General features: G+C 39.6%; 1 non-coding gene across 1 annotated transcript; it reads left to right on the top strand.

Moving 5' to 3' along the window:
• Positions 1-3190: 3190 nt before the first annotated feature.
• LOC118020460 lies at positions 3191-3354 on the top strand. The gene has a single exon (XR_004681895.1). It is a non-coding gene; the product is annotated as a U1 spliceosomal RNA (small nuclear RNA).
• Positions 3355-10900: the final 7546 nt, after the last annotated feature.

Below are 10900 nucleotides of genomic sequence, written 5' to 3'. Positions count from 1 at the left end.
ATCTCATCCAGATTTATCTAGTTTTTTTTTTTTTCCTTAACAAAAGAATCATTCATGTGTGATATAAGTGTTGCTCCTCCCAAGAAGGCAAAAAATAGGGTCTTCTTTCTTTTTTTTTTTCTTTCTTTTATATAAAACAAGATTGTAGGGCTTTTTTCCTCTCCACTATGTTGATTTTTTTTCCAACAAATATTTAAAAGTGTGTTCAACATGTAAAACTTGGTGCAGAACAATTCAGTCTTTATTTTCAGTAACTCACTTTACAGGACCGAACCCCAAGAAGGTGAAACAGATAGCTACATAAATATGTTCTGGTGTCTTCAGGAAAGAAACAACTTCAGATGTGTTCATGGAACCTCTGCCAATTATTTCTGAGGTATCATGGAGAATGGGGAAGAATCAAGAAAACTGAAGATGAGTCTATGCTGATCTGATTTAATTAGAAAGGAAAAAAGATTCTGTGAACTGCAAACCAATGAGTTTGACATCAGTCTCTAACAAAATGTGGACAAAATTATTAAAGTAAAAGTGACATTTTGAGATGATGTCAGTGACTATTAAGAATCAGTATGGGGGGCGCCTGGGTGGCTCAGTTGGTTAAGCGACTGCCTTCAGCTCAGGTCATGATCCTGGAGTCCCGGGATCGAGTCCTGCATCGGGCTCCCTGCTCGGCAGGGAGTCTGCTTCTCCCTCTGACCCTAACCCCTCTCATGTGCTCTCTCTCATTCTCTCTCTCTCAAATAAATAAATAAATAAAATCTTTAAAAAAAAAAAAAAAGCATCAGTATGGGTTCGGGGCACCTGAGTGGCTCGGTTGGGCGTCTACCTTCAGCTCAGGTCATGATCTCAGGGTCCTGGGATTGACCCCGCTTTGGGCTCCCTGCTCAGCAGGGAACCTGCTTCTCCCTCTCCCTCTGCTGCTCCCCCTGCTTGTGTTCCCTCTCTCACTGTGTCTCTCTCTGTCAAATAAATAAATAAAACCTTAAAAAAAAAAAAAGAATCAGTATGGGTTCACTAAGAACAAAGTAGTTCCAGGTAAAGTATATTACTTTTACTCTTAAAAAAAAAAACAAAAAACAGTATAACTGAATTTTGGTAAGTCTTTTAATCAAAATTCTCATACATTCTTAGAAGATAAGTTAGACTAGTTTATAGTATGGTTAGAAAGTTTCCAAAAATGGCAGAATTACCTCTTTAAGAACGATGAAGAATGAATTTTGGAGTCTCAGAACCTCGTCGGTTCAAATTGAAGCCCTGCAATTTATCAGCTATGTCAATTTGTGCAAGTTGCATAAACTTCCTGAACCTTAATCTCCTCAACTGTAATGAGGGATTAAAACTATCTAAAACTATCTATGTCACGGGCGCCTGGGTGGCTCAGATGGTTAAGCGTCTGCCTTCGGCTCAGGTCATGATCTCAGGGTCCTGGGATCGAGTCCCACATCGGGCTCCCTGCTCCTTGGGAGCCTGCTTCTCCCTCTGCCTCTCTCTCTGTCTCTCATGAATAAATAAATAAAATCTTTAAAAAAAAAAAAACTATATGTCATAGAGATGTTGTGCTTCTTACATGATATAATGTACATGAAGTGCTTTTTACCTATCTTCACATAAGTGCTCAATAAAAATGATAGGTGTTATATTTTATTCTCATGAGCTAAGGGTGATGGAGTGTTGTCAATCTGAAGAGAGATTTCTGAGAACTGTACTATCTTTTTTTTTTGCCACTGATTTGAAAGAAAACATGGAAGTCATAATAATTATACTGGCAGTGTCCTTGCTTTGCTGTGAGCTTTTTCAGCAAAGTGACCGTGTGTCTTTGCCTTTGGTATCATCACTGCCTGATATCGTGCCTGACCCATAGTAGCCACGCAGATGTTTCTCCAAGAATGACACAAAATAAAATATAGTAACTAAGATATCGGGTAGTAAAATCAGGATTCAAAAATGCCACGAAGAATTAGAACAATGACCAGTACTAAATATGAGCTGTAGTATGCATGGATATAAAGTCCTCTATTTCCAGGGGTGCCTGGGTGGCTCAGTCATTAAGCGTCTGCCCTCGGCTCGGGTCATGATCCCGGGGTCCTGGGATCGAGCCCCGCATCGGGCTCCCTGCTCCGCGGGGAGCCTGCTTCTCTCTCTTCCACTCCCCCTGCTTGTGTTCCCTCTCTCGCTGTGTCTCTCTCTGTGAAATAAATAAATAAAAATCTTAAAAAAAATAAATAAAGTCCTCTATTTCCATCCAAAACTTCAACGGCAATAAGAACACGTCGACAGAGGCTGGATTAGAAAGAATTTGGTATGAAAATATTTAAACATTTTAGTTTTGTAAAAGTTCAGGAACTAAGAATATGATAATGATGCCAAGCCCTCCTCAGAATGCATTTCCTGCCTTCATAAAACTCTAAATTATTAGAAATAGAGTGCAGAACAAGACAGGCATCTGTATCCACGTACTTTGCATAATTAGACCATGTCTCAAGTAATGCATTCAGTTCTGATGCCACATTTAGAAGAGACAGGGACAAACTGGAATCTATCCAATATGGTGAGAAACCTTAAAAGCCATCTCATATTAGAATGATTAAAGGAATGTTCAGACTGAAAAAAAAGTAGACTTAGGGAAAAATGATAGCCATTTTTCAAATAGTTGGATAACTTTCATGTGGAATAGGGATTAAATTTATCCTCAAAGCTTCACGAAGCCTCAGAAAAAATTCATACCAAAGAATAGACAGTTCAGGAAGATATTGGTCGAAAATAAGGAAGATCTCTATCTAAAATCAGAATGGATCATCTTAGACTTACTAATGTATTCTCTTCAAAGTTATTTAATTTCAATTTATTTAGAAAATGATTACCATTTGCACTGATATGCAAACCTTGCATAAGCCCTGTACAAGAAGGAAACCTTCAAGAGTTTGCAGGTTAGTTGATTTATATCATTTACAGTGTCCACATACACAGTTATAAATGTACCACTATTTACTTAGTAAAAATCTATGAAATATCATTATGTACATGTCAGTTTTGTGCCAGCTAGTGGGCAGGTTGAAGAAAAGGCAATATTACATAAGAAATTTTTCCTTTGGGTAGCATATTGGGCCAAACTTTGATATTTGAATTTAGATCAATCCCCCCTCCAAAAAAAGGAAGAAGAGTTTTCTTGATTTAAATGTCACTGAGGGGGATACTTACCTGGCAGGGGAGATACCATGATCACGAAGGTGGTTTTCCCAAGGCGAGGCTTATCCATTGCACTCCGGATGTGCTGACCCCTGCGATTTCCCCAAATGTGGAAAACTCGACTGCATAATTTGTGGTAGTGGGGGACTGCGTCCGCGCTTTCCCCTGGTAAAAAAAAATAAAATAAAATAAAAAATAAATAAATGTCACTGAGGAATTGAGGAGTCTAAAAAATTAATAGCCCACCACTTCCAGAGTATACTGATAAAATGGCTAGAAATTGTAAGTCAAAGACATGCCATTTATATATATTGAGCTCCTTATTTTCTAGACTTTGTTGTGGTCATGCTATATTTACAAGGATTAATAAAACATATAATGTTGTCATGTTTCTAAAATCTTCTCTTGCCACTTACAAACCCGAATTCCATTTATACATACACCTATAAGGAGATATGCAGTCGATCAACTTTTTTTAAATACCACCATTAATTTAAAAAAAAATTGACTACCAGCTGTCTATTGTTCCTTAAGGTGTAAAAGAGTCCCTTTTCTTAAGAAGTTTACAGAACACTTCTCCTATATCCTTCTCCCATAAGACGTAAAAGAATCATAACTAACAAATGTATTTAATTTGCTATCAGAAAGTTTAAGAGCAGAAAGTACAACATATGCAGTCCTGTTCATTTTAAAATTGATTGGGGAACTTCAATTTTCTTTGCCTTTTGTTTTGCAAGTGCTTGCTTAAAAAAAAGGTTAAACTATAGTAATTCTCTATGCTTATAAAAGCTATATTTTTAGGGAATGAACATCAAAAAGAATATATTTTTACTAAATGGTTAATTAGAAGAGAATGGTTTCTAAAAAGGAAACAAACAGAAAGCAGTAGAACCGCCTAGTCCTGCTCAGTGCAGCCCAATCCTGATTCAGCAAATAGGTATTTGCCAGTAGCAATGAGCATTGTGTACTACAATGACGGTGCTGCTTAACTCGATACTGTTCCCACACCTCTGTTAGTCGGACCCAGTGCGTGGGTAACTCATGAAGTCCCTGGGTACCTGAGCGAAATTTTGAAAGCATGGAGGTTATGAGGGTTTAGAGACAGGTGGAACTGGCTACATGATCACGGCCACGCCCACCTCTTAAACTGCACTTGGCAACGAAATTCATGCCAATATGACACCTGTCTGCGTAGGAAATTCATGACAAGACAGAAGGGCAGGCTTCGGATCACAATAATAGTGACTGTGATCTCCCCAGAAGCCTCTCCGGGAAAAACTCAATACTCCTTTCTCACTTGTATGCCAACTGGAATTTGAAGGGAGCTTGCTAACTGATGTTCTATGTGGACCCAGAAGTACTACTGGGAAGGTAAGGGCAATTATATCTCTTGGTTTGATCACTAGAGATTGATTATAAAGGGATTCCCTGCTCGATCTTTCCTTTCAAACGTAGATAACTGGGGCAATCTTCTTGGCAGTGTATTTCAGGGTCTTGAACTTGAGGGATAGAACTGTTTGGTGCCTGCTCTAAAAAGAGACACCCAGCCCCTGCGAATAGTTATCTGTGCAGTTTCTGGCTAATGGGATACAGAGGAATGAGGACGATGGTGAGCTGTCGTTGAGTGTTAAGGAGTGATTTCAGAGGAATGTGTCAAAGCAGCTCATCTCCCGGGCACTACATGACAATGTTTTTTAGTAGCCACCTGTATCCAGAGATTTAAATTTATGAAAGGAGAATCGTAAAGATATCTTAATTGCTCTAAGGATGTCTTTTCAAAGGAATTGTCACAGAAACAGTTCCTTCAAAGGAACTGAGAAACCAAAGGGTGATGGCTTTATTATGGAAGAGCTGAGGAAAGCCTCGGCCCCTAGAAGTTAACGTTTATGGATCTCTTTGGCAAATAATAGTCTCCGTTGCAATACTGCTGTGTTTGATGAGGATTCAAAAAGTCTTAATCAAATCTAGCAGTTATTCCTGCTTCTTTCTCTCCTAATCTTTCTGATCCTGAATTATGAGAGCCTTATCTATGAAAATAAAACACCATTTGTTAAAGCCTTTTCAAAATTAAGACAAAAGCCATCAAAACTAATTGTTTGCTACTATCAAACAAACAGGTTTTTTAAGTTTGATGAATTGTTTGTAAGCACTAATCAAGTGGGTGGAGTCATAAAAGAGGGAGGGAACCAACTGAGACAATATATGTAATTTGTTTGCATTATTATTTGAGATAATTACAAAGCAGGCATTCAAAAGCTGTTCTTTATCTTCATACCAAAAGGGAGAAAAATAGGGAGGAGAGGAAAAGCACAAGAACACCCAGCCATTGTCAGCTGCAATCTAAAATATTGCCGGATTCACAATTGTCGAACATTAGCATTACTAAGAATGCCAGGGACAGAAGTGTCACGTTGAATGTAGAGTGATGACTTCATAGGAAAGCAAAGCTGAGGATATGACCAGTTTGCAGTCACAGAGAAATCAGCTTTAATTAATTTGAGTGCCAGCTCTGTGCATAATTACACAGCATGAGAGTTTGCATGCAAATGCGGAAATGCTGATTGTTCAAATACTTGCTCTTGCTCATTAATACGTTGGGACTAAGCAGGGCTGGCAAGCAGACAAGGTACAGCACACACACAGTGCCTGCAGGCTAATTTGTATTATACCGTAGTTAGCAAACAGATTTCAGATGTTTCTCCTTTCTTTAAATAATAAGCACAAAAATATGTGTGTCATTTTCATCTGTGACATACCTTGTTTTCTTCTTGATTAAAATAAAATGTTTTGGGTTTTTAAAAAAACTGTTGAGGGTACACTAAACATTGCTGAAAGGCCGATCTGTAACAATTGGATGGCAGTAACATTTATACCGGTTAGGCTATTTCTATTTGACATTCATGTAATTATCCGAAGAGGTCATTTTTCATAATTTTGGTGAAACTATATTCAAAAAAGTTTCATTGATAATTAAATCCCGGGAGGAAGAAAGCAGTGGTCACAGCTGAATTGTCTACTTGTCTACCAAATCTAGTATCTTGTGGCTAGCTTCAGCTCGGGCTAGAGGCATCAAGAAAAGGACTGCTTTCTTCAGGAGAGCCTCTAACCCTAAAATGTACTGAGGTGAGATTTTCCAATCAGACCACTGAATCTCTTAGCAGAGATCAACTTCAACCAAATTCCTAACTTCCTTGACAATGCCTCAGGGAAAAATCTTAAATCACAACCCCAGGAATATGTGATACTTTCTTCAGAAAATAGTATAAGAAAATAAGGAATTTGCCAAAGTCCCCAAAACCTGGTACTACTATCAAGTGCTACCTATTTCCTTGGCCACATTTCATGCATTTCAATTCTACAAATATTTAGGGAGCACCTCTTTCTGTCAGAGGATAAGAAGTAAGGAAGATAGACAAGGTAACTGCCTTTGCCGTCTCTCTTCTCTCGGGAGTTGTACAAAGGAACCTAACTCAGTTTCTCTGGGAAATACATGCTATTAGCAGTTATTACCTTGTGGAGAAGCCCACATTACCGAAACTTGAATCTATGGCCTTCCGTAAAGAGAGTTCTCATGGCCTTTCTGGGAGACTAACTCCCTTTCTGACTTTTCTTTGACCCTATTGTGTTAGATAAAGGGAACTGCCTCTTCCTCCAGGGCTGAATGGATACTGTGATGGATCTGTCAAACAGTCTATCAGGCGAGCCCCAAAGCCCATCTATAGAAGAATAGATTGAAGAGGAAGGCTGTCAATATCCTTTTCTGAAGGCCTATATCTGTAAGAATAGTCATTTCTCAAGGAGGCAAGTTGGACACATCCCATGGATGGATATAGGACACTTCACACTATTTGGTCTGACCAAAAGTAAGCAGTCATCTACTTGTCTTCTAAGCTCAGTATATGACATGCTGGTGATAAAGTGTTCACTAATATGACCCTTCCTTCCTTCCTAAAAAGTCTGTTCAAATACCCCACTGCCAAAGATTTCCTACAGATATGAGATATGTGTATGTATAAAGAAAAAAGGGGAGAATAAAAACATTCATACCCACCACCGAGGCTCCCGCTTCACTTTGGGGCCGGTCATAACCCTTTCATCCTACATATAAAAAATATGCAAGGAAGGAAGGAGAAAATCCAGAGTAGTGCAAGAATTCAAGGGTGTCTCCATGATGTGTACATGGTAATTGGGAAACAGCAGTTTTCAATGGCTAACTATAAATTCCAAGTACCCTGAGCTGAAATAACTTTTCCTTGAAGCTCTATCACGGTCAGACACCCATAAATCAGAAAGCAAAACAAAAATAAGCCAAAATAAATTCCCCAAATATATATACATTAAGAAAATTCTATCTGGCTGGGATGAAAATATTATATATATGTATATATATTATATATATATAATATAATATAATATATACATATATATGTATATATGTATATGTGTGTGTATGTGTGTGTATATATATATATATATATACACACACACATACACACACATATATTTGAGATGTGGATATATTGGTATCTACCAAGGAGAGCAAAAAGTCTTAGAGGATGTTACCTTCAGAAAACGACTTCTAGTGTGGGGTTGTGATGATATATGAAAAGACCTCTATTGGTGGATGATGCAAGTGATTTCATGCAACAATTACAGGGTCAGAAGGAAAGAGAATAAACGTGTAGAGAAGAAAGAAGAGGACTTACTATGGAGATGGAAGGTGTTCAGGAAATCTGAGGAAGCTCTAGGCTGTAATAGTCATGAAGAAAGCTCGTAATCCTGTGTAGAGGCACAACACACCAGGGTGATTCAGAATGGTCTACTGTGCTGATTATTACAGACTGAGAACCATAGATGGGCTGGCAGCAGCTAATGATTCAGCAAGGCTTAGGTCAACAAGAACTGTTTCCACAGATTCATGGGTGCAGAATACATCCTTCAAGGGCATGAGAAGAATGAAGGTGATAATAACTAGAAACAGAAAATGTGTGGAATCTTTATTCAAAAAGTGAAAGGAAAGAAGTGAGGCAAGAAAACTTTTCTAGGAAAGTGGAGAGTTGACCATGCTTGTAGAGGAGAAAAGAGCTGCTGGAGCAGGAACAATTTGGAGTGCAGGAGGAAATGTCTCCTTAATGGGGCAGGAACTGGGGAGAGTCCAGCTTATTATGCTAGCTATAGAGATTTGTTAAAAAAAAAAAAATCTTATTCCAAGAAAAAAGAGGAAAAGAAGATGGTGATAGAAAAAATCTGGGGTGAAGATGAGGGAAGTTTCGAGACTATGTGCCAGATGCCTCTGATCCTAGTGAAGACGTTGGTGAGATCATCCTCTGGGAAGGTATGAGAAAGGATGGACATGACAGGGAGATAACAATGACTTTACTTTCTTATTGAAAAAAAAAAAGGTACAGCAAAATAATTGACAATGAAATTAGCTGAAGAAATGAGGGACAATGGAGAAATGGAAATGGGTTATTGTAAAAGCTTCACTTAGACATGAACTTGCCCCAAGGTAAAGTGAGTAATAGGACTGGACTTGTAATTACCTAACAATCTATAAGTTTACATTCTCCACTATCAGTACACTTAGAGTAGTTGTTTACAGTGTAGCACTCTTATATTCCACAGCGAGAGAGGAGCTGTGAGGAAGACATGTGCACATGAAGTAGAAGAGACATTTAATGTACAAAAGAGCTTGGTCTTTGGGAGAAAACCTATCATCTCTCTGGTGCTTCCCTTTCCCTCTGCTCTCCTACATCCTTGCTGGTGACAGTCAATGTATTTATTGAACAAAGGAGAAACCTGTATGCGACTGCCCAAGTTTCCCTTTATCATAGTACTTTCTTCCCACAGAACCCAGATTCCTGTTGGCTCACACCCCCTGGGTTAGACACCACCAGCAGGGCAGCATCTTCTGAAAAACCCGTGTTTAAGACAGTACTCATGTATCACTTAGCAGACAGAAGCCCCAAAAGTCTAACTCTCTGCTTGATATGTCTGGAATGACCATCAGCATTTCAGGACAGGTGCATTCTTAGGCTTAGCTGGCTCTTCCAGTTTTCCTGCCAGAAGACAGGAGCACAGCACATCAGTCATTGAGTGGCTGCCAACGGACACAGGGCATTCCCTGGGAGTGGCAGGCCTGGGTGTGGTATAACAGGGGTACTGAGCATTCTGAGATTCCTGGAGAGATTGGTGGTTGTGGTATGTGCATGTCTGGGCCCCCAAGGACCAGGCGGCACTCAGTAGGCAAAAGAACAATATAAACATTGTCTGAGAATGCTTCCAGCCTGCCACTTGCTGGGCTTCTCTCAGTTTCCTTTTTGTTTGGGCCTCTTCCCCTGCCTTCTACTATCCTCTTGCCAAGCTTTCCCAGATCCCAAATCTAAGGGTTCGATTGACCAGGTAAAAGTTCGTGGGGTTTAACAAATAGGGAATGTTGAACTAAACAAAGGAGTGATACTAAACCCAACCCCCAAATCAAAGATTTCGTGAGGTTCTACTTTATGTCAGTCACTACAGGGTATGTGAGATTTGAAGTAGACGTATCAGGCCCTTTACTTATGGAGCTCACTATCAAATCAGTCTAACCTGTTAGACTAGAATACTTAATGATATAAAGGCACCAACAAGAGAGAGATTTCTTCTGTAGGAAAAGAAAAATATTAGCCAAGCAAATGACTAAAGCAAATGCCTTTAGATAAGGAAATGTATATTAACATGAAAAAACTCTGTTTTAAAGAGAGCTTTCTGGGATGCCTGGGTGGCTCAGTCCATTGAGCATCTACGTTCAGTTCAGGTCATGATCCCAGGCTCCCGGGATCAAGTCCCACACCGGGGCTCCTTGCTCAGCAGGGAGCCTGCTTCTCCCTCTGTCTGCGGCTCACCACCTCCCTCTCCCCCTGCTTGTGCTCTCTCTCTCTGACTAATAAATAAATAAAATCTTTAAAAAAATAAAGAGATTTTTCTGGCAGCAACATATAAAGTGGTTTGTATGTAGAAGAGCCTAAAGAACATTTATGAGGCTATTGGGATAGTCTATAGAATGGGTGGAAAATAGGATGTAAATGGCAGCAATATCTCAGAGGAAGTATTGACAAGGTTTTGCAAATTATTGTGGAAATGAACACAAAAGTGGTCATACTGACTTTGAGATTTCAAACATTGGTGATGACATTTAAAAAAAATAGGAAACATGAGGAGGAGATGGAAATGTGAGAAGGAAGACACTAAATTCAATTTGGATAACATGAGTTTTTCGAGGTGCCAGAGCCTGTCTTTGTAGAGAAGTGTACAGGTGGACATCTGTATCCAGAACTCTGAGGAGATGACAGAACTATGGGGGTCACTCGCAGTCAAGGCCCAACTCGTAGATGAGATTATTAGGAAAGAGAGAACACACAAGAAGAGGGCTGAGGAACAAATTTTTAGATCACATATATGAACGTGTGAAGAGGAAGGAGACAAAAGCTTCAGTCACAGAGTTAGAAAGAAAACTGGGAGGGGCGCCTGAGTAGCTCAGTTGGTTAAGCATCCGACTCTTGATTTTATCTCAGGTCATGATCTCAGGGTCGTGAGGTCAAGCCCCATGTCGGGCTCTAAGCTGGGCATGGAGCCTGCTTAGGATTCTCTCTCTCCCTCTCCCTCTGCCCCCCCCCCCACTGAAAAAGAGGAAGGAAGGAAGGAAGGAAGGAAGGAAGGAAGGAAGGAAGGAAGG

The sequence above is a fragment of the Mirounga leonina genome, unplaced genomic scaffold (assembly GCF_011800145.1).
Source record: "Mirounga leonina isolate KUSES-001 unplaced genomic scaffold, KU_Mleo_1.0 Mir_173, whole genome shotgun sequence".
Taxonomy (NCBI): Eukaryota; Metazoa; Chordata; class Mammalia; order Carnivora; family Phocidae; genus Mirounga; species Mirounga leonina.
The sequence above is the reverse complement of the archived record's forward strand: the minus strand, read 5'-3'. Positions and strand labels throughout refer to the sequence as shown.